This window comes from Dermacentor andersoni, chromosome 10 (assembly GCF_023375885.2).
Source record: "Dermacentor andersoni chromosome 10, qqDerAnde1_hic_scaffold, whole genome shotgun sequence".
Lineage (NCBI taxonomy): Eukaryota > Metazoa > Arthropoda > Arachnida > Ixodida > Ixodidae > Dermacentor > Dermacentor andersoni.
Genome location: NC_092823.1, coordinates 66,305,407 through 66,330,516, shown reverse-complemented (window position 1 = coordinate 66,330,516; position 25,110 = coordinate 66,305,407). Strand labels below are relative to the sequence as shown.

The window sequence follows — 25,110 nt, the reverse complement described above, 5'->3', positions numbered from 1 at the left end:
TTATTCGCTCATTTCGCTACGCCTGTTCCACAAAAAAAAACCAAGCCTAGCAGGTTGCCCGCTTAGCCACGAACGCCTTGTTTCGCACATAGCAGCGAACAGGAGTTGGAGGACTCCACAAAACAATGGTGAAAGCAGCAGCTACGTGCACAGCTATGCTGTCGAGATAGCAATTTCGTTTTGCCATGCCTTCGGCAAGGTGGCGGGTGACCTTTTGCTGCAAATCAAGAGATGGAGCTTGACATTTCGTGCATCCCCTATTGAAATGAAGCTTTTGATTAAAAACAGCGTGGTGCATAGTGATCTTCCTTGCGGCGCTGTGCGGTGAACAAATGACATCAATATCGCTCCAAATTTAACGTGGAAGCTATGATCCTTCACGTAGGTCATCAGTCAGCAAGATATGCGTTCATGTGGTTGGTATTTCACTATGTCTTCTGATCGTCATCGAAAATGTATTCACGAAGTTTAGTTCGTATTCTGGTAAGGTCGTTCACGGCGCCGCGATGGAATTCTAGTTCTCATTGGTGCTCACGAAGTACGCCATTACATTTCACAGCCATTTTATAGGTTATACTCAAACAGCCCCACTGACGCACTTAGACGGTAGCCATATGACTGAAAATATTATTACCCCTTTTTAAACAAGTGTGGTAATCCTCTTTCACCAATATTTTATAAAAGTACATGTAGTGTGAATACGGTTAGAGGTACAAATATGTATCATGTGCATCACCTTGTAGATGCCGTAACATTTCATAGTGCGTGTTTCCCGGACCTGCCGACTGGCTGGCGTAAGGTCACCAGCCTTTTTTGCGGGCTCAAATAGCTTGTAGCACCCCCGCTGAGGTGGCGGCGATGAGAACGTAGTTGTCGTCAGGCGCAAATGAGCAAATGCTTGGCACTTGATTTCATCTAAGCCATCTCTGAGCCCGCGCCGTCAGGTTTGGGTCACCGGTTATGTGGTTGCTGTGTTTGTAGCAGCGAGTCGCCACGTTCATTGTGGGAGCTTTCCCAGCCATGAAAACTGGTGTGATGATGACGGCTTAAAAAACAGCTAAGATGCCTACTCTGCTATCAGCCACCGCCACAAGCTGATGCGCGAGCCGCATTCTGGTTTGGCGTCGAGAATGAACCCAGCCAAATAAAGAGAACTCATGGTAGACAGTACATATAAGTGATTAATTTCGCGTGCCATCTATTCATATTATAGCATTGGTCTGCGAAGCGCTTAGCTATTTCACCTGGTAGAGAGAGTCCAGGGGACCTCAGCGGACGGGGTGAGAATAAAACTTATCTGTGCATTACATTGCGGATCGATTCTCACGGCATTGTTTACGCTACAGTTGGGAACGCGATCTGTAGCTTTAATAATTATTTCCCCAATAACTCCTGATTTCATACAGTCCAGTTATCAGCACCGTGAACAATAAAACATTTTTGTTGCGATAGCAACTATATGGACACCCCAGGAGCATTTCTGCCGTCGGCGTGGGCGTCGGCGTACGCGTCGGCGTACGCGTCGCCGTAATATTGCGTATAAAGTCCAAGGGCGATAACACCGTCACCGCGCGCCGTATGCTTGTGTGCGAGTGAAAGCGTGCGATGGTTAGCTGACGATGGCGAGGCAATCTCGCGCGTACAAGGGAGGAAAGCAAGGAGGAAGCGCGCCGTTTTCCGTCGCGCGCAAGGCGCTGGGGGATTGGAGGGATGGGGGCGTTCTACTCCGGCGGCGGCTGTGTATGGCGCGGCCGTGCGGCCCCTCTCGTGAAAGCGATCTGCGATGAGTACAGAGTCTACGTGCACCGCGAAGCTCATAGCTTCGTGTGCACTGTGTTCTCGCCGCTTAGTTCGCGTTGAAGCGAGTAGCCGCACGGAGGTTAATTCGCTCGCTGCTGCTGCCGTCTTCCTCACGCTTGCGTTTTGACAGCGAGTGTCCACGCTCATCGAGTGAGATCTGTTTATGTTTGGCTGTGGGCTCATGACAGAATGCTTATTAAGTTAGTTAGTATGCGAATGTTTACGAGTCTATACGACCGATAAAGCTCCTATCTTCACTTAGTACAGCTGTCTACTAATTTGCTATCGCAAATATTGATTCATCTTTCGAGCGAAACTGCTACTTTTTTCTTGAGCAGCATTCGTGACATATATGCATTCAGGATTACTGCTGGCATAGCTCCATACCACAGGAAAGTTCCGTCCAAGTAGATCAGCTGCCTTTTAATGGTCGAGTTGCATGAACTAAATTGGCGAGCTCATTTTTCTCGCCCATATTCTATCAATATTTTGAAGTTGTTATTCTGCATATATGTCCTAGAAGAGTCGGAACTAGTCTTCTTTTTTTCACAAGCGAAATTCCGCTAGAACAATAGGTATGGGACAACTCGATTAGCTGCCTTCACAACACGCCTTAATAAATTCATCGCTTTTTTTAGAAATCACATACCGATACATATTAACTGTAAAGCTAAAAGACTCCAACACGCAAGTTAAGAGCTATCTTCGTCTAATTTAATAGATGTTGACTCATAGACAATACCGTATGAGACCTTGGTTCAGCTTACACGAAACGGTTGATTAGTTCCATTCTCTTTGACTAATCATCTGGAGCAGAACGACACCTTATGGTCCGCTCCGCTACAATTTCCTACGCTGCGGCACTGCAAAGAATATCGTTGCTGTTCAATTTATGATGCGCGTGTCTCCCAGCGACGCGAGCAACGTGTAGTCAGCTTCGCTGCAAACCGACAAGAAAGAATACTTGGTGCACCGTCACGCTCCCTTTACTCCGGTAGCGGAGCGGGTAATGTGTCTTAACTGATACTGTCGTCGTGGGCGTTGTGCGCATCCAAACCGGCGTTCGCACTTAGCTGATGTTTCCCCAGTGTTAGGATACACTGGCCTGAGCGGAGCGTACGGAAAACGCTCAGATAAATATCTATGTTATCAATGCCGTCGATTTGTCTTTCGGAGTATGCGTGCGCACCTTCACGTCACAACGAGCCTACTATAATCAGCATGTAATCGAACGGCTGGCGTGAACGGGCACACAACGTCGAGGGCATGTGCGTAAAACTCATAAATAAAATTATCACGGGGAACATGAGTCGCTACATCATATCTTCCCTTTAGCCTCACTCCAAGCTGCTTTGAATTCCACGTCTGATAACTATCGTTACGGAAGATAAGACGCAATGGTTGTCCAGATTCTAAAGAACCGCGTACATTCAGTGAGTGGTTCACTCTCGCCTGCATGAGACAACAGTCTAACAGCTGTGCTACTTCCTGCTTCCACCAGTAGCTGCTTCCTCACCATGTCCTCTTGGCACTCACTAAACGTCAAAAAACCTAGCCTTCCCAAAGGGCAACCGCCGTGTCTTTGGCATATCTATATTGCGAGGTTATGAGAGATAGTCACCCGCCCCGAAGACCCAATATAACTAATGCGTCCTGTCTGACTCAGCTTGGTTTAGATTCTTCGACAGTGAATCTGCAAGTTACGAGGAAATCATACTTATCGAAACATTGTAACCGCGCTGAAGCTCTATCCAACCTTGCGCACACAACTTCACTTGTTGGCATGAAACTTTCATACAATTTATAGCCTGGGTCTAGGTCTAGTAACTGGCGGTCTCGATGCCTCGCGGTCGCATGTTAGAATTTGTTGAGCAGTTGCTTGCTCCTAAGGTGGCATAGCGCTTTATGCCTGCGGTTGAAGGCATGTTCCATGCCTGCCGTCATGTCTAGCAGTGGCACTGGCTGACATTAGCAGGTCTCCGTCTACTACATGGGCTATATTATCTGAGAACATGGACGGGAAGAGATCATGAGCCATACCTGAACTCGCGGTCCTTCTTCCAAGTGTTCTTTATTTTAACTATTATTTTATTTTATCAATATTATTGAACTTGATCGGATGGGAGTTGTCTAAATATGCGTAAGCATAGTACAAGTCGCTCATCTCCACGCATCCCGGTGTCATTATCAATGTTATGGAACTTGATCCGATGGGAGTTGTCTAAATATGCGTAAGCATTGTGCAATTCGCTCATCTCCACGCATCCCGGGGTCATTATCAATGTTATGGAACTTGATCCGATGTCTAAATATGCGTAAGCACTGTACAACTCGCTCATCTCCACGCATACCAATGTCATTACCAATGTTATGGAACTTGATCCGATGGGAGTTGTCTAAATATGCGTAAGCATTGTGCAACTCACTCATCTCCACGCATCCCGGTGTCATTATCAATGTTATGGGACTTGATCCGATGGAAGTTGTCTAAATATGCGTAAGCATTGTGCAACTCGCTCATCTCCACGCATCCCGGTGTCATTATCAATGTTATGGAACATGTTCCGATGTCTAAATATGCGTAAGCATTGTACAACTCGCTCATCTCCACGCATCCCGGTGTCATTATCAATGTTATCGAACTTGATCCGATGTCTAAATATGCGTAAGCATTGTGCAACTCGCTCATCTCCACGCATCCCGGTGTTATTATCAATGTTATGGAACTTGATCCGATGGGAGTTGTCTAAATATGCGTAAGCATTGTGCAACTCGCTCATCTCCACGCATCCCGGTGTCATATCAATGTTATGGAACTTGATCTTATGGGAGTTGTCTAAATATGCGTAAGCATTGTGCAACTCGCTCATCTCCATGCATCCCGGTGTCATTATCAATGTTATGGAACTTGATCCGATGGGAGTTGTCTAAATATGCGTAAGCATTGTGCAACTCGCTCATCTCCACGCATCACGGTGTCATTATCAATGTTATGGAACTTGATCCGATGGGAGTTGTCTAAATATGCGTAAGCATAGTACAACTCGCTCATCTCCACGCATCCCGGTGTCATTATCAATGTTATGGAACTTGATCCGATGGGAGTTGTCTAAATATGCGTAAGCACTGTGCAACTCGCTCATCTCCACGCATCCCGGTGTCATTATCAATGTTATGGAACTTGATCCGATGGGAGTTGTCTAAATATGCGTAAGCACTGTGCAACTCGCTCATCTCCACGCATCCCGGTGTCATTATCAATGTTATGGAACTTGATCCGATGTCTAAATATGCGTAAGCACTGTACAACTCGCTCATCTCCACGCATCCCGGTGTCATTATCAATGTTATGGAACTTGATCCGATGGGAGTTGTCTAAATATGCGTAAGCATTGTGCAACTCGCTCATCTTCACGCATCCCGGTGTCATTATCAATGCTATGGAACTTGATCCGATGTCTAAATATGCGTAAGCATTGTACAACTCGCTCATCTCCACGCATCCCGGTGTCAGTATCAATGTTATGGAACTTGATCCGATGTCTAAATATGCGTAAGCATTGTACAACTCGCTCATCTCCACGCATCCCGGTGTCAGTATCAATGTTATGGAACTTGATCCGATGTCTAAATATGCGTAAGCATTGTACAACTCGCTCATCTCCACGCATCCCGGTGTCATTATCAATGTTATGGAACTTGATCCGATGGGAGTTGTCTAAATATGCGTAAGCATTGTGCAACTCGCTCATCTCTACGCATCACGGTGTCATTATCAATGTTATGGAACTTGATCCTATGGGAGTTGTCTAAATATGCGTAAGCATTGTGCAACTCGCTCAACTCCACGCATCCCGGTGTCATTATCAATGTTATAGAACTTGATCCGACTTGTATAAACCCTTATAACACCCAGATAAGGTAGGTTTAATTAAGATAGAGTTCATTACGGCACTCGAGCCCACGACCATTGATGTTAATCAAAGCGAAAATAATTATCCAGGGTGAATTAGGATAGCGTTAATGAAGGCACTCGAACCCTCGGCTTTTGGTGGGAATCTAAAGCACAACCTTTGGGGTTAATTAAGGTGAATTAAGGCTAATTTAGCGAAGCTGTACCAAAAATTTGGAGGACGCTTAAACTTTGCCTTTAAGAGTGGAAAGCCGGTAGCATTCAAAGATCCTTGACTACTTCTCACGCTTCCCGGCAACTGCAGCATATGTAACCGGAATGTTTACCGGGAAACGCTCGCGGAGAACGCGGGGGCACGAAGGCGGGCTTTCTGGTCGAAACGCGGCCTCTTGCATGGGCCGCGATGGATGGATGGATGACGCGGCGGAGGCGAGCGCCATCTGGAAGTGTTTCAAGGAAGCGGGCGCGCCACTTCGTGGACGCTGAGACATTTACGCGCCGCCGTGTTCAAATGGCAAACGCCGTCTCGGGTCTGTGCATAATATAAACGCTCGAAAGGGAATTTGAGTTTTCGCGTAACCGAATTACGTTTTCTCGTATATTCAAATCATAATCCGAGAGCTATCTTGTCTGCAGGTTGTGTGTAAGTTGAGTTTAGCTTGAGAAATGCAATTAGTTCAGTGAATTCCTTGCGTCACATGAAAGGCCTGGGTATGTTTGGTCCGAAATCTGTTTTTGTCGCCGACGCTGGACGCTGACGCCGGTGCGGGATTTTCTGCGACAAGGGCTCCTTAACGCTATTGCGTTAAAAGCACCGCTACATTTGCGGAGGGGAGTATGCACTGCTTTGTTCCTGGTTCGAATGCTTATTTTGAGCGTGTTCTTTATTTAAACGTATGCTGTTCTGTGTGCTGTACGGGGGTTTCAAAAAACGTGTGCACTGTTCGCTTCACTTTACTGAGCACTTGGAGCCTGTTTCTTAAGGGAGTGTGAGCCATAGCATATTTTTTTTTTTTTTTTTGCTTGCTTACGGGGGCATGAACCATTGCTCAAGAGAGTATGAGCCATTCATTGGCTTACGCGACAGACAAATTTCTGGTTGGTTAGGCATAAAAATCATTACGCATTTAAAAGTTGTACGCACCACGTCTACCTTGACATGTACACCCACGTATATCGTTTATCAATAGAATGTTTTTTTTTTCTTCATTCGATACAATGACGTATCGCGGTATTTTCGCGTTTTGTAAAGAAATACTTCTTTCAAGCTAACCAAATTAACATTCAATTCTCACATTGAAAAATTACCACGAGATTACTTAATGAAAGATCGCTCAAAGCATGCTTTAATATTTCCAAATATGATAAAGCATGGTGCAACAACTATTCGGGAGTAACCGCGTCTCAGGAGGAGGAGGAGGAATAAACATTTATTGTAGAACCAGCACTTTATGATGGCCGGGCCTAAGCCTCCCACGAAGGGACGTCGAGGGCTTGCCTCGCCGCCGCCTCGCGGGCGTGCTGGGTCGCCCAGGTTTGGTCGTCGAGGGCGGAGCTCCGCAGAGCCTCATGCAACCTCGACGAGAGAGCCGTGGTGTTAGTCTGTATGTACTGTGCTGGGCACTCCCATAGCATATGCGGAAGCGTAGCCGGGTGAATTCCACAGCACCGGCAGTTGGGGGTAGTGTAGACGTCTGGAAATATAAGGTGGAGGCGGGCGGGTGAAGGGTACGTGTTTGTGTGTAGTAGACGCAGGGTGGTAGCCTGCGCCCGGCTGAACTTTGGGTGAGGCGGGGGGAAGGTTCGGCGACTGAGGTAAAAGGCCTTAACGAGATCGTTATGAGTTGTCAGACTGTCCCTGGTGTCCAACTCATCTCCAGTGACTCCGGTGCGGTTGACTAGGCCTCGCGCAATGGAGTGGGTGACCTCGTTGAGATTGGGGAGGTGTGGGTGGACAGGGCCCGCATGGGCCGGGATCCACGTTAGGGAGATTATGCTGTCTTTAGAGTGTGGTGCCTGGCAGAGGATTCGAAGAGCTTGGGGAGAAATACGGCCTTTGGTGAAGTTAGTAACGGCTGAGCGAGAGTCACGTACTATGGTGTGACAGGTGGGATCTAAAGTGGCCAGGGCGATGGCCACTTCTTCAGCCGTCTCGGCAGTGGGGGTAGTGACGCTACAGGCGTGGTGTAGGACTCCATCGCGTGTGGCGACGGCCACAATTCGTGTGCCATGGGAGTATTGGGCTGCATCAACAGTGAGAATGTTATTTTTTTCCAGTCAATAATGACTTCAAATATATAAAACTAAATGAGTAGAATTACGGAAGAAATGTACTATATGTCTTTCACTAAACTGTGGTGTATTCGAAGTGCCATTTTTTGATTCAGCCTTAAGATTGCGCACCCGTACCAAAACTGCATTGATCCGAGCTTACTTGGCGTGATGTTTTGCGACTCAGTCGCAAGATAGTCTCCCTCAGCGCGACGGCTGGTTTTATGAAAGGTGCACAAAACACCACGTTTCATTCTCTCAGAATACTGCAATTTATAAAACGACACTAAAATGTGCACAATAGTTGGAGAGCGCCACGTTATGCAACAGGCATTTATAGCAGCCGCAAACGTTTTCTTAGTTCGCTCTTTCTTCAGGGTGAGGGAAAAATAAATGAAAATTCCGCGATTCCAGCTTGAGTTTTCTTTGCAGACGATAAAGGAGATTCCCCTAGCTGAGGTCACCGAAACGCCGTTCATAGTGACATTATCCGTAGCGCAAAAAACCAATTGTTTACCCAAGTCATAGGTCACCTTAACAAACCATGTTTCTCAGAGACACAGGTCTCAATGAGGTACTTTAGTTTGTAGAATGGCGTGGTCTGTACTGTATTGTTTATGTTGTGTCTCTAAGACGTGTACTGCGCATATCAGTTCGTTTTTTTCTTCATATTTATCTGAAGTAGCATGCTAGATATGCCCCCAGACAACCCTTTCAAGGACTCATTAAAGAGCGTTCTCTCTTTCTCTCATGTTTTGCGGTCGGAACTATGAACAAAGCATTACGCGTATTTAATTTGCTTTATTATGGCTCTATTACTAAGGGCATCAGGCCGTGTTTAGGTAGCTTTGTGCTCGCAGAACACATTGGGCAATGAATACCCGACTACGCGCTCTAGGAATGATGTTCAGGCTGAAAATTCGACCTCAACCTCAGTAATGAAGTTGAGGTACAGTCACGGTGGTGTCGATGGCGACCACTGAAAGTCAACGAGAGGTGTCCTAAGTCCACCTCAACCTACGTACGTGGGTGAGGTTGAGTGAGGTAGTAAAATCTGATCACTATCAAAAAGTCAGACCCCTCGTTTTCGGATTCTTCTGGCTCATGCAGTCAATGACAAAGCATAAACACCGCAAGAAAAGCAAAAAAAAAAAAAACATAGAAGCACCAGGAGCTTGATGTGGGCGAATTAGTCCACGTCTTTGTAGCGCTCATTTCTTTGCTTCAAGGACATAAAAACACGTACACATTGCTACTACAATCAACCCTATGTGATACGAACATGGTTGATCCGAATTTGGGTGTGATACAAATTTTGAGAAAGTCCCAACCATATTAAATTAAGTGCGTCACACTCTGTGTTGGTAAGAACGTCACGCAGTCATGCTCCGCAGTGGATGACACAAATTTCACAGCAGCAGCGATATTTCGTACAGTGAAAGGAAAACGGCCACGACATACAGTTACGAAGTCGCCGTATAAAATCTTGGTCGCCCACGATAATCGAGGAAATTAACGGAATTTAAGATCATGCAATACGGCATGCATTGAGCTCTAGCAGTTGGGCTTGTGAAAGAAATCGTAATTTTGCTCGTTGAAAAAGGACCTCCTCGACAAAACTGGCAGAAAGATGGTTTAAAAGACACGAGTAACTTCGTCAAGCAAAACCAATGTCTTACCTTCACTGTTGCACTGTCACTATGTTTTGTTAGGGGTAATATAAATATGAGATAATTCTAATAAACTATGGCGGCACAAAACGTTCGTCTAATCGAGTTCCTACTCTACTCTACCAAATGTACGTGCACCATTCAGAACCCCCTCTAGGCTTGCGCACTGTTCTCCTTCCATCGCTAATCCTATGGCTTATTTTCTGCGCCATCTAAACGTTCATGAATCAAAACATTCTACTGAATACGAAAAGCATTTTAAGCCTATTTAAATTGTGAACACTACATGACTCCTGCAATTAACCCATGGCCCTCAGTCCCCAGCGGCTGCAGAGCACCCCACCAAGGCGGCTGTCAGACCTGCGACGCGTCAGAGGGTGCTAAGAATCTTTGGTTCCGGACAGGCCGCCATTGGAAACTCAACCTAGCAACGTTCAAAACGCGAAAGCTCTCGAGTGAGGCTAGCTTAGCAGGGCTCTCTGATGAATTATCAGGCGTTGCCTGGAATATTATCGGCCTTGGTGAAGTTAGAAGAACCGGCGAGGCTTATACAGAAGGGGCTAACAGCTATGTCCTCTGCAACCAAGGTCTTCCAGATAAGACCAGAACACGGGGTAGGATTTCCAATCCATAAAGAGATAGCAGGCAACATTGATATATTCAACAGCAATAATGAAATGGCAGCATTCGTCGTAATAAATCTGAATAGGAGGTATAGAATCAAGGTAGTACAAGCCTACGCTCCAAAGTCCAGTCATGATGATGACAGAATAAAGCATTTTTATGAAGACGTTTAATTACCGATGAGAAAGGTGCACACTCAGTATACTGCAGTTATAGGCGACTTTAATGCAAAAGTGGGAAAGAAGCAGGCTAGGGAACAAGCAATTCGCAACTAAGGCGTGGATTTTAGGTGCACTAGAGGAGAAATGTTTGAAGAAATCGCGGAAAGGAATAGGCTCCGAATACTGAATACGTTCTTCAGGAAGCGCAGTAACCGGAAGTGGATCAGGAAAATCCCTAATGGAGCAACAAGAAATCAAATAAATTTAATACTCTGCCGATTCGAGCATAATGCAGGATGTAGATGTATTAGGCAAGGTAAAATACAGTGATCATAGGTTAGTGAGGCCTAGGATTTCCCTCAATTTGAAGAGAGAAATGATAAAATTAGTCAAGAAGAACCAGGTCAACTTAGACGCTGTAAGAGTAAAGGCAGACGAATTCAGGCCAGTGCTCGCAAACATATATGCAGCTTTAGAACACGAAGCTGAAGATAACATAAAAGTCACGAATGAAATCGTAAACAGGTTGATTTCAGAAGCTGGAACTGAAGGGGGAGATAATGTACCAAGACAACCAGTAGGTAAGCTCTCCCACGTCAGAAAAGGACCTAATAGGGACATGACACAGCATGAAATTATACGACTCAATATATCACATAGAATTTGCTGAACTTTAAAAACAAATCAACAAGAGGAAAATAAGGGACATTCAAAATTATAACGTGGGAAGATGGAGGAGGCAGTAAAAGGTGGCCGGAGCAAGAAATCAGGAAGAAGAAAACTTGGCATAGGACAAGCCACGATGTATGCACTGAAAGGTAAGCAGGGTAAACTCATCAGCAATTTATATGGCCGGCATAAGCAATCTACATATTTTATGACATGGTAAAAACAGCAGGAGAATTCTATACTCAACTGTACAATACCCAGAGCAGTCAGCATACCTCTATTGAAAGTAATGAACAGGTTACAGAGGCTCCTTCTATACCTTGCGACAGGCACGTGCCCGAGGGGGAACCCGGGCACCACCCCCCTCCCCGTCCACGCCACCACTTCTCACACACATTCCTAAAGCGCCGCCAAATCAATGTTGAGACTTGACAACTATTCGGCCATTTTGCTGCCTTTTTGACTCCTTTTGGATAGCGGTAGTTATCCTGGTATGGGAAACGCCAGTTTCCTCATCAATTCGGTGCTCGCGCGATTAACTCCAGATGCATTCAGTTGTCACCGTCTATTCAATGCTCACGCGCATCGTTGTTGCTTCGTTAGTTCATTCTTATTCGTTTAGACTGATCCAGGGACCAGGAAAGGAATTCAATTCGTGGTCAGCTGGTCTGTATACAAGTGGAATGAGTTGCGGCCAGAGAAAAGGCCAATTGCATTTAACTTTTCCTTTTGTTTCATTATTTCCTCGAGTGACGGCTCGCCGCGACGCTGACAGATCCTCGGAACCATATACCCGTAATATGGGTTAGATAAGGTAGAAAATAAAATAATCCGAGACAGCCTCCACCATCAAACCCTGCAACAACCCTTAAACTCATAGCCAATGTGACAGTCACCCGTTAACTCGTCTGGTTTCTCTCTAATTGTAAAGCTCTTTTCGTGCAAAATTTCCAACTGGAAACAAGAGTCGCAAGAATTTGAGAAGTTAAGCGGTCTACTAAGGGAGAGAGCCAAGGCAACAGCCAAACAGGAAGGAAAAGCAAAGATTAACAAATTTAACCGTTGTTTATGTAAATATTTATGGATCAACATCTTTTTATCTAAAAAGGAAGTAGAGAAAACGCCGCCGGAAGTGAAGGACAATTCCGTGTGTTCTCAATGACGCTTCTACAGTTATCATTCGAGCCGCGTAACGTAGCCACTTCTCTGCTGTGCTTATGTAGGTGTTTTTCTAACCTTCCGCGGTGGCCGTAGTACGTGTAGAATCGCAGCTTCCCGCGCTATACGCGGTTGTACGCGACTGGCGGTCACGCATCGTTACGTAACTTCCCAAATAACAATACGAGACGGTAGCGGCACTTAACTTGTTAGACCAGTAAACGAGGGGTCCAGAAGAACTGTGATTGTTCCGCAACTACACAGACTGTCCCAGCTAACTTGGACCATGGTTTTGAAAAAACATGCATTCTTCAGAACAGAAATCGCGTGGATGTTGTTAGCGTTTATCTAAACTTACAGTACCATTTTTTTTTGCTCGTCTTTGAGTAATTAGCCGAGATAAATTTACTTTCAAAATATAGCTTGAAGCGTTCAGGCATCAATAGGAAAATTGTGGAGCTTCACAAATATTGCCCAACCCAGGTACTTCCAATGAGATAGACTTAGCGTGGCCGTTTTTATTCGGGAAAAACTAAAGCCTGCGGAGTTTAAAAAATGCCACGTGACAGCGCGCTCTGTGCCCCGAATGCGCCGCGATTACAGCGCTCTCATGAGTGATTTGTAAAAACATCGCTTGCGCCGCGCCTTCCCTTCACTTACGAGAAAGGGCTTCAACCTTTGCTCGGCTCTGACATTACCGGCAGCGGCTGGCGACGGCGCTCCGAAAAAGCGCTTCGTCAGCAGCCGCTCGCGCCTGTCGCCGAAGAACACACCGTCATCAGCCGTTTATTCCGATATGACACGAAGAGCAATTTTTTTTTCCAGCGTTCCAGTCGATGCGGAATGGAAAAATACGCACAAAACATGCATCATACATCTGGAACCTGTGCGAGAGAAAGAGCATCATTTGTTACAACGCCGTTTTTCTTCCAAGCTGTTCCAGCGGCTAGATGCATGTGAGCTCGACTGTCTATTACTGTCGTGCCGCGCAACCGTTTCCAAGGATTTGTTTGCAGTAACTAAAGCATGCCGTACTCAAGTGAGCAGAAGGCGAACATGGTCGTAGCCTTGGAAGCGGCACGGGGCGACAAGCGGAAAGCTGGCAAGGTATACCGAAATTGGCAGTGTGGGGGAAGACCTAGCGCGAACACAATTATGACGAGTTACTTGACGCTGAAAGAAACACGTAGCTTCAAGAATACGCGGCACAGAAAGGGGACCATCAGTGAAGGGGCTGAAGGAGACATTTTGGCTTTCACGACTGTAAACCTTCATTCGAGCGTGCGTGATGTGAGTGTTGAGGTCGGCATTTCAAAGTCTTTAGTGTCAAGAGCTATTGGGAAGGCTGAAATGCATCCGTATCACCTCCAACTGCATCAAAAGCTGCAAGAAAGAGACTTTCAATGGCGGGTTGATTTCTCAAATTGGATCCTTGTGAACCGTGACGAAATACCGGTTTTTGTTGACAAAGTGCTCTGAGCAGATGAGGCAACCTTCTCCAGAAATTCTCAAGCCAACATCCATAATGCGCATTACTGGGGCGATACGAACCCGCATTGGGTGGCGCAGACCAGACACCATCGTCATTCAGTGTGTGGTGCGGTATCTTTGAGGGAAGAATAATTGGCCCCATATTTTTTGACCGCATGCTGACTGCTCACCGGCACGTGAACGACATCTTGGAAGGCCCAGTCAAATATTTTCGCTGTGATCTTCCTCTTGCGTTTTTAAAGCGAACTTGGTATCAGCACGACGGTGCACCAGCTCACAGCAGCAGCCTTGCCCGAGCCTGGCTTGACGAAGCCTTCAAACGCCAGTGGGTCGGGTGGCATGGACCAGTGGCATGGCCTGCAAGGTCACCGGACTTGACACCTCTTGACTTCTTCTTGTGGGGACATGTGAAAGACCGAGTGTACCGCAAACCTACAACTACACCAGAAGCGCTAAAGGCAGAGATTGCTGAGACCTGCAGCGAGATACCGTTTTGCGTCATCAAAAAAGCTACATCGGACGTGTTGAAAAGGTACCAATACTGTATTATGGCAAAGGGCTACTTGTTTGAACACATTTTTTAGACAGACATTACCGCGAATAAATCTCTACAACCGTCATCCATGAAAAGTGCCATCTGTATGAAACTCTTGTATGACGTGGAAAAGGCACGGAAGTAATGTGAAATTACAAATTCTCTGCCGACAAGGAATGAACAGGAAGCTAAAAAGCAACCTTCCGTGTCAGTTTACAATTCTTCCTTTTGTGACAACCAGCGTAATTCACACTACGTTATCAAGCTTGTTATAATACGTGTTTGCTTGTTGGGGCCTTGCTCCCAAATTCGAACTAATGAGCTTGTCATTTTTCCTCCGCATGCATTCTGCTAGCGTGAGAGTGCAATTATCGCCGCAGAAACGGGAGCCGCGCTGTATTTCAACTGCCGCCCGAAGCAACTGGCGTTTATCTCGTAACCAAGCACAACGCGAAGCTCTGTCGTGGGCAGCGTGCACGAAAGCGCGAAGCGAGCGATGTTTTTTACAAGGCACGGTTGAGAGCGCTGCAATCGTGGCGCATTCGGGCACACAGAGCGCGCTTTCACGTGGTACTTTTTAAATTCCGCGGGCTTTCGTTTTTCCCCGAATAAAAACGGCCACGCTAAGTCTATCTCGTTGGAAGTGCCTGGGTTGGGCAATATTTGTGGAGTTCCACAAGTTTCCTATTGACGCCTGAACGTTTCAAGCTATATTTAAAGAGTTAATTAATTTGTCTCGGCTAATTACTCAAAAAAAGACGAGCAAGAAATGGTACTAAAAGTTTAGATGAACGCTAACAACGTCCACGCGATTTCTGCTCTGAAGAATGCATAGGTTTTTGTTCAAAATCTTGGTCAAAGTTAGCTCGGACATTTTGTATATTTCTGTATAATTCTTGCAGAGCTAATTCGAAAAACGCTACTATAGTCGGATACAACTGAAGTCTGCAATGAAGCTCCGCCCACGCCCTCATAACCGCCAGCCACTGTTCCTCCGCGAGGCTGCAAATAATTCGTACTTGAAACTTTTTCTGTTACCGAAATAAGAATGTAACTACAAAAATAAAATTATTATCACGTAATTTCATATATTTTCCCTCGCCTATTATAGTAGAATGGCGAATGCCTAATTCTTGATTGAACTGAAATAACATGCTTGCTGCGCTACAACTATTTGTTGTGAAGTTTCATGAGTAAAACGGGTTCAGCAGTGAAATGAACGACACCGCAGACTTTTGAAAAGTGAAATGCTCAGACTCCATACATTTCGTCCATGTCTGTTGCAGACATCATTGCCTCCGCCGATGAAAAGACTCTTCAAGAACAGCAGACGCTCCGGAGGCATCAAGTACGACGCCATTTCGAAAAGGCCGCATGGCGACGATTTTGTTTACTTCTGTGATTGGCTGGCGGAGTAACACAACTCCGCGCGGTCCATGTGCCTTTGTTGCCAAGTACTATTTTTTTTGAAGTTCTACTCTACTAAAGTAATCTTTATTTGTCACTTTCGCTTCTTTACTTGTTCTTGGCAGTGTTCTTCCTGCGCTTCTTTCGTGCGCGAGTCCATTTGATGTGGTTCTTTGTTTGTCAAGTAAACGAGAGGTGTATCGCACAGGCGTACGTGTAAAATACACCTTGTTTCATTTCTCTTCTGTAGATTAACGCGTTTTTATTGCGAATGGTGGGCGTTATTCACATTTGTGCTAGTAAAGGTACCCCCCTCGTTGGCATAGAAAAGTTACCTTGGGTTGCCCCCCCCCCCCCCCCCCCAAGAAAAATCCTGGGTACATGCCTGCCTTGCGATGAAGTTAGAAGGGCCTTAGAAAACATGAAACGAGGAAAGGCGGCAGGAGAAGGTGGAATAGTGGCCGATTTAATCAAAGATGGAGGAGACATCATGCTTGAAAAGCTTGCGGTGAGCCAAATTAGTTTTCTACCGAAGCCGCGAGCTCCGTTGTATTCTTTGCCGTTGATGCAGCCAACACTCTGGACTCAGCTCTATCACAAGGCGTTATGACCAAGCGTAAACTAAGACTTAGCCACGCTGAGCTCCCGCATGTATAATGTGTTAAGGAGTCATGAAGTATTCGTAAAACTTATTTGACGAGTCCGAGCAATGATCACGAGCCAGGGGCGTTCACATGCTGGCGTATACTGCCTGAAGCAACGCCAATCTAATAGAATGCCAAGTGTGTGTAGCCGACGGTGACACGTCGATATTTTATGGGGTGGTGCCATATGTAACCGCGCGGTGTGTTTCGCCCTGTTTTACAGCAATGGCGACAGCTGGCGCCACCATCCTGTTTCAGTGACATCGCGATCTGTTGTGTGTGACCATAGGTTTCTCCTTCGTTTCTCTATATACCGAAGCAATCAGAAGAAGTCCGCGGAGATAATGCCCGAACTTAGCTGTCGATGTGAGACAAAGCGTAGCAAAAGTGAACACCATTCACTTCCCGTGAATGGGACAAAAGGGTTAGAAATGGCAGATTGGTCTTCCTGAACCGAGGAGGTCTATGGATTCTAGAGACCGTAATGCTGGACGATGACGTAATTTCCGTTCCATCCAAGAAACGGTAGTCTACGAGATACCCCGACAAAACCGCTTCTGCACTAAAGATGATTTCTTGCAGAACCATGTCCTAGTTCTATTTATCCCCACATCCTTAGTCTGGGTTGTGTTATTTTCTAAGGAAGAAACAGGAGTGTACAAAAGAAGCCAATGAGTACAGGACACAAACCCAAAGTCAACAAGCAAAATTCCCCAACGCCATACTCACGCTTTTACCCCGGGTTACTCAGAAACTAACATTTCTTAACCTCGATGTATTCGCAACCAAGCCGTATATGAATTCACTCACGTAACACAATACCAGCAGCTCCATCCTCCTCCACCAAACTAACACTTACCGTACTGTCCAAATAACGCAATTTCCATTACAGCGCACACTTGACATGCGTACTTGAAGGTGTAAATTCCATATGGCACATAAATACGATTTTCCAGAGCCTGTTCTTCAGAACCACCTAAATTGAACGTGAAAACAAATTTCATTTCTCTCTCTCGCACCTTAGACACCTTACAAGTCCTTACATTTACGGCGATATCAGTGTTTTACGACTCAAGGGCAAGATATTACCAACGAGCTTCGTGAAATATAGCCATGATAAATGTATGAAACAGTAGAATAGTAGAGCTAAGGAATCTTAACTATTTCGAATATGAATAGATTACGAATATTAATTGAATTGAATTGTCAAACACTGACGCATTTATTTAAAAGGGCAATATTTATTTCGTCATAATTGGCTACGACAGCGGTACTAACTCCGGAAAAAAAGCAGATAGCTGACTATCAGAGACTGTTAGGATACGTTTTATACACAAGATCATCATTTCTCATTAAAATATCTGTGCTACTACCTACTGAACATAATTAGAGGCTGATTGCAAGCAAACTTTGCATTTGCCTTTTATATTTATATGTACATGGCTGTATAGGACTGTGTGCTTTGGATTTCTGACCCTATGAAGTGGTTTCTTTTCACTTGTTTACACATATTTTTATATTATTTCCGCTATGCGAAAAGGAGTAACCGTCACCAATATAGCGTGACTACGTCTCTTTCTTTTATTTTCATTTCAATAAAAAATGAGCAGTAGCATTCGGGGATATGAGCCATAGGTTAGGATAGTTTTCTGTTGACGGTACGCCCCGAAGAAATCCCGGGATTCTAGCCATAGACAGCTTCGCTGTAATAACAGGACTCGTGTACTTCCTTCAGAAAACACGAACAATTCAATGTTAAATCCCCAGTGCATTGAAGATGATTGACCTTTAGGACAAACAGAAGTAGTGGAGGAAAATACAGCGCCCTCCTAGGACACACATTCTGACACGTTGAATGTCGCGGTTATAGTTTATTCAGGGAGCCTTCCACGATTTACCGGCGCTTCGCAGTTACTATACGCAGGTGTGGCAGAGCCCGTGCGTTTACAAAACATCCGCAAAGCATGCGTTATTAAAAAAGCGAAAGAAAATGTAGGTCTCTTTTGTTTGGTTTTATTGCGAAGCCGTACACCGTGTTTTTTTTTTTTCTTAGTTACACCAATTTTTGAAAGAATGCCCGTGGCAGGTAGCCCAATTTTAACCGATGAATTGAATTACCTGGTGAGACGGGCACTACTTCCACAATGAATCAAAGTGCTTAATCGAATAAATAAAACAATAAAATGAATCAACCACCTAAATAAATATTTTACGGCAAATATTGCAATTTACGAATTGTAGCCGGTCAGTTCGCAAGGCGAATCTACTTGGAACGAATTCTCAGGATGGCACCAGTTTCGAGATATTAATTTCCAAAGTGTCCGGCCGAAAGTAATGCTGTTTCGGTTGCTTTTGTGCTTCAGTGCATAACGCAGCGTTTGCATAAAAAATTAAGCGCGACAATCCATTTTCACGGCGCTTGACGGTGCGTATCTCAAAACCGATGCCACCCTCAGAATTCGCTCCAAGTCGACAGGTCTTGCATTCTCACTAGCTACAATTGGGAGATTACAATATATGCTGCGAGTAATTTGGTAAAAAACTTGATTATTATAATTTTAACTAGTGAATTACGCCTTTGATTTCTCGTGGAATGTGTGCCTCAACGAGTAACTTAGTTAGATTCTTCTATTTGCCACAGGCGTTTTCTTTTTCTCTAAGTGAGTGCAGCGAAACAAATTCACGCAGAAACTCCTCTGGGACTTGTGTAAGTATGTGTAAGCGTTGTGCCCCTTTTTCATCTCCGCACAGCCGGGTATCATTCTCGATGTTATGAAACGTGGCCCTGTCAATATAAACCGTTATCAACTTTGCCGGACTAAAGCGGGCCCTTATCGACCCTTATCGGTTGTTATCAACATTATCGGACTTGACCCGAGCCCTTATCTACCCTTATCGCCCGGCATCGATCTTATCGTAATTGATCCGATCCTTATCAGCCCTTATCGGTCCTTATCAGTCCTATCGCACATGATTGGACCCTTATCAACTCCTATCGGTCATTGTCAACCTTATCGGACTTTGTCCGACCCTTGTGAGCACTTATCGGTACTTATTAACCTTATCAGAATTGCTCCGACCATTATCAGCTCTTATCGCTCTTTGGCGCCTTACTCATCCACGTTGAAGCTTATCAACCGTCATGAGACACATAAAACCCTTCGTCACTCCTCATCAGCCTTGTCAACTGATTGCTCATCTGCCTTTGTTGCGCGACGGGAAGTGCATGAAGCCACTGGGATCGGTGCCATATGGTAGGTGAGGGAACGCCCCATTGGAAGGCGCATCCCACGACAACCATGTTTGTAAATAAACATTTGCAAAATCATAAATTTTAATGTTTACAATGTTCAAAGTCAGCTGTACGTGAGCTTTTATTCCAACATCACAAATTCTTTCAACGAAGCCTTCATAATGGTGTTTTCCTTTGACTTCTTTTTCTACCGCCGACACTCAGTTATTTCACCCTACACAAGCGTGGCTGTTTAGCCCAGGGGCTGTAAGACACTTGGCTTATGAGCGTGGGGGCGTAGGTCGGGGACTCAGCACCGCCAACTTTCTTCCTTGAATTGAACACATATTGGCGGTGAAGTTCTATTTACTACAAAATAAATGCGATAAAACAAACTATTAATTTAATTTCGATGCACATAAGCAAAAATGCTTTAGCTTTTCAGTTAATTTTAGTAATAGCGGGTAGTGACCGTCGCACCGCAAACCTGGTATCAAAAATTTCGGGACGGGGCACGTGCCCGGTGTGATTGCCCATCCCCCTGGCTACCCCCCTGCCCAGTAGCAATCGTCGTCGCCACAGCGACCAGCACGTCAGCCTGTTGCGGACACGGAAAGCGACGACGAGAGCAAGTACGCAACTAAATTTCAACTAAAAGACACTAAACTAAATTAAACCACATGAGGAATGCGCACGGGCCTCGAATAAAGTGCTCATTCTAACGACGTTTCCGCGGATGCAGGGTGACGCGAGTCGACCTTCTCGTAGCTGGTGGCGGTGGGACGTCAGGCAATAAATTGCAGCCTGTACTTGCTGCTAACGTTAATACTGCCGCTGATCCGTGATGCTTCAGAAGCCTGCGATGTCGGCTCAACTGGTGCTGCAAGCGCTGGTGTGCGAGGTCTTCACACCTAATGTACATTCCTCGTTAACGTGACCTTCGCTTTGACCACCGTGCCGTTCCCTCGTATTCAGTATATGTCGGCGGTGTCCCCTCAGCACACGGTGATCTTGAATTTGTGTCCAGAAATAGCCTGGAGCAAGTGCACTGACAACCTGCAATTGCCTGGACCAAAGAGCAGCATCCTCAAGCCTAAACTTGGTGCCTCTGCTCAGTATTTGCAAATGTGTTTCAACCTTGTTTCGCTGGTGCTTCTTCGCAGCAGTTTTGGTCGCAATGCCGATGTCAGGAAAGCGATTTCGCCTTACTTAGAGACTCTCACCACGAGAATGACAAACTTCCAGTGGTGTTGAGCGATGCGCCAGTCGACCCAGCCCGAAGTCGTCTTCAGGTTCATGCACCTTTTCCAAGACCCGCTTTGCGATTTGCACTCATTTTACTGATAGGTCTTTCCACTGCAGATAATGAAGACTGGTGGTCATATGGCTTTATTCGGCAAGCAGGGCAAACTCATGGCTATAATATTGGGGTCATTCTCCATGTGCACTTGTATTACACCATACCTTACAAAATGGCGATAGAGGCTGCAATCGTAGTTGCTGAAGCTCTGTTTTTGAGCTTCTCCACCTCAGAAAAATTGGAAAGGGCGTCAAACGCAACCTGGCACAATTTTCCAGCCTAAAAATAAAACATCCGCTGCGACCCTGTACCTGGTACATCTTGGAGCTGGTCAGGAGATTGGGAAGACTTCCTTAGGGATTTCATAAAGTAACTTTAAAACTGAGAGAATAATAAATCACAACCCTAACGCACCAATTTTGCCTTGCGCTATACATCTGTTTTCTGAAGTGTTGAATGCACTAGAAGTCATGAATCGAACCGCTGTCAATGGCGGCCCTGTCTACTAAAATTCCGGTAGTGTCATATATTGGCCGCACGGTACTCATACCCTACATACCATCATCCCTGCATATCACAGACAAAATATTTGTCCCTAAAACGTCAGAACAAATAACCAAGTTCAAGTACTACAACAAAGGTAGCTCCCGTCCTAAAAGCAAGATTTTTGATGTTCAGCCTAGCAATCTAAGTATAATTAAGAAGACTGTGCTTTCTTAGGGAATGGTATTGCATGGTTTTTAAGAATTCTGCTCACAGAAACTGATCTTCTTCATCTTCCATTCACACCTAAAATCGAATTTTTAAGTTTGACAAACTCCTCACCCAGTAGCAATCCGTCCGGAGGTGTCATTTTGTTGTAACCTCCACCTTCCTGTTCAAATTCGAACGTCGATGTAATGCTTTGCCTGAAAGAAGTTCGCGCAAAAAAATCAGTTCGACATCTTTCACTTATGTTCCTGCTTATGTCATCACAGAATGTCGCTTATGTCATCAGTCATGTAATCACAAATAACAGGTTTAACTCCGTCCACATAATCAAAAAATTGCTGCCTCTCCCGTAATTTCGAGTAGATGTAAGCATGAAATGGCAGCCAACAAAGTAGATTGGTTGGAGCTGATACTAGCCACAATATTGAAATGGGCGTGGAGCCTCTTCGCAACGGACCACTCCACCGCACCACGCCACACTGTGCATTGGTCCACATGGACGCTGCCCAGCTAGAATAAGAACACCAGCTGAAGGAGGCGCGGTCAAACGTCTTAGCAAATATTGATTCTTGCTCCGTGACCTCGATACAAGAGGTCATGCATTGGGCCGCCACTGAACAAAGGGCTGGGGTTCAAGGGGCGTTGTATCTGGCTCTTGAACGTTATTTGAAATGACGAATAAAGCTTCAGCGTACTATCAGTCACAGCTCAAGTGATACGGTGAACAAACATTAGGAAGAACTCGGAAGCGATATATTTTAACCCCCTTGGGAGTGACTAGCGTATGTAATGCGGTCCTGTACAAAGGGTGGGAGGACCTCGTTTTGTTCCCGCAACTTGTGCGGATGTGCTCGTTTTGAGTGCCCGGACAACAGCTCTGGCTTTTGGCTAAAGATCACTTGAAGGTCGCCGACAACGGGAGCTAAAAGCATTTCATGCTTAATAACAGCAGCATTAGCCTATGGCATAATTCTTCGTTGCATTTTAATGCAATAGCATTAAGGGCCCTGTGTCGCAGAAAATCCGACGTCGGCCTCTAGCGTCCCGCGTCCCGCTTCCGGCGTCCGGCGTCGGACGTCGCTTCGTGGAAGGAAATTCGGACGAAATGTTTAACTGCACAATCCCAACCACCCTTCCACCACCAAAGTTGCTCATACCTTGTCTTTCATTCTTGCTTGTCTCCCTTTCTTTCTATCTGCCCCTTTCACTCTGCTTCTCTTTCTATCCCCTAAACCCTTCCCCCTGCGCAGGGTAGCCAACCGGAACTATCTCTGGTTAACCTCCCTGCCTTTCTCTGCATTATTTTCTCTCTCTCTCTCTCTCTTACAAAGTTATTCCTCGGTATTTTGAGAACGGCAGTCCACAAACGAATGTCATGAAAAAGGAAGAAGACGCCGCTCTTCACAGACTGAAATATTAAAAGTACGAAACAATAACAGGAGATCGACCCACGCAAAAGGTTGTGTTTATACCAGAAAGCTTGCCGTCGTGCATAGAGCAAACCGTGCCAGAGAGCAAACCGAGGATGACGGCTGTTTTTTATTTAATACGTGAGTTAGGAATGTCAAAGTGGAATGAAGTGAATGTGTGTGCAATGTGGGCAGCCGGTCACGTGGTAGAGGCAAAGAGGTGATGGGAGAGCATAGAAAATGATATATATATATATATATATATATATATATATATATATATATATATATATATATATATATATATATATATATATATATATATATATCAAGACCGCTGATCAAAATACAAGTGCGTGTGCGTGCGTCTTTCTTCGGGACCGGTCAAGAGAAATAAAATTTGCTCATGCCTTTGATCTAAATTCTCTGTCACCTGTATGTCATGTGCTACACAGCTTCGCTGGTAATCCAACTTCACAATAGTGAAATCGCAAACCAGTTTTTTTTTCTGTCCACAACCACCACAATTTCAATTCTCACGCACGGTACTAGATACTTGCTGTGCCCTCCACCTTTCTTGCGCGGGAAACAAAGCGCGATAAGTTTCCGGACGAGAATAACATGCATATTGTACACTTCAGCACTGGAATATTCACAAACACGTACACTGCTATAGCTAAACAACGAATACGTCATGCTCGCCAATATTCACAGGCGCTGACAGCTGAATTGAAGGAGCTGACAACGACAAATTGACCATATGCGACCAGAAAAGGGTTAACATACCTGGCGTTCTGTATGCAAAACCATCACTGAGTGGAACGTGGGTCCCATCCTCGCTGACTACAGGCGTAACCTGTGTTTGAATCCCGCCGACCGGCACGAAAAAGCGTGGAGAAGTCGTGCCCTCGATGGAGCGACATCGTCTGCTCCATCGTCTGCAAGGTCGTCAACTATCGTGAACCATGCGTACACCAATGCGGCACCACCGGAAAAGTAGGTTCCGAAAATTCCTGCACCAGCGCTGCACCTTTGCTTCACTTTTTGAAACGAGCGCCAGGGTGCGGGCGGGGAGGTTGCACTGCTGAAACTAATGGCAAGCTGCGGCACCACGTGAACTGGTTCAAGTGGTGCAGCCGAATCGAACAGACCGAGCATTTAGCCGGGTGTGCTGCCGCTGCACCTGCTTATTGCTATCATGAACACGAAGGAAGCACAATGGTGGCGTAAATCGCAGACCCAACGCCTGCGTCACTGGCCTGTCGCCTTTTAAGTGGCAGCTCACCCTGCTAGATGCTATCTTCGTTTGTACGAGAAAAGTTTGAGAGCGCTGCAATCGCGGCGCGAAAGCGGGCATGTCACGCGGTATTTTTTTCTTTTTTTTTTTGTATTTCGCGGACATCTGCAATAAGCGGAGAAAGAGTAACACCTAACAGATAGAAAGTTAGAGACAGTTTAATCGGACGTTTTGCAAAGGGCTCTACAACGTTATAATTAGAATTGGTTGCCTAACTTCGTTGTTTGAAAAGTTGACTAATTAATCTTGACTAATTATGCAATAAAGAAAAATACAAGAAATTGTGTGATTTACAGCATACAATAGTCAGCAGTGCATTTGGTCACGTCGCCTTAGTGCATGAGCATATGTTGAAACCCTGGTTAAAGTTAGCTGGGACCACCCTATATATATATATATATATATATATATATATATATATATATATATATATATATATATGTGTGTGTGTGTGTGTGTGTGTGTGTGTGTGTGTTGCGAGACAGCTGTTAAACCTGGACGGTTTATTTAGCAGGCCACGCGCCGAAGATGACACTGGCCATGATGAATATATACAGATGAAGAAGATGAAGGAATAATATCATGCTCACAATATATATATATATATATATATATATATATATATATATATATATATAATTTTCTAAGCTCTCCCATACACCCTTTACCTCTACCACATCACCAGCTGCCCACATTTCACACACATTCACTCTATTTCACTTTGATATTCCTAACGCTCACACATTAAATAAAACAGGCGTAGTCATTCCCGGTTTGCTCTGTGGCAACGACGGTGAAGATGTTCGCCATCTACGCTT

General features: G+C 45.2%; 1 long non-coding RNA gene across 1 annotated transcript in view; it reads right to left on the bottom strand.

The window, feature by feature from the left end:
• LOC129388316 (uncharacterized) overlaps positions 1 to 24,680 on the bottom strand; it is a 28,878-nt gene extending 4,198 nt beyond the window's left edge. Inside the window, exons 1-2 of the long non-coding RNA XR_008615293.1 lie at positions 23,782 to 24,680; positions 21,701 to 21,783 (exon numbers count right to left, since the gene is read on the bottom strand). This is a non-coding gene — a long non-coding RNA (uncharacterized lncRNA). The remainder of the gene's footprint in view (positions 1 to 21,700; positions 21,784 to 23,781) is intronic.
• Positions 24,681 to 25,110: the final 430 nt, after the last annotated feature.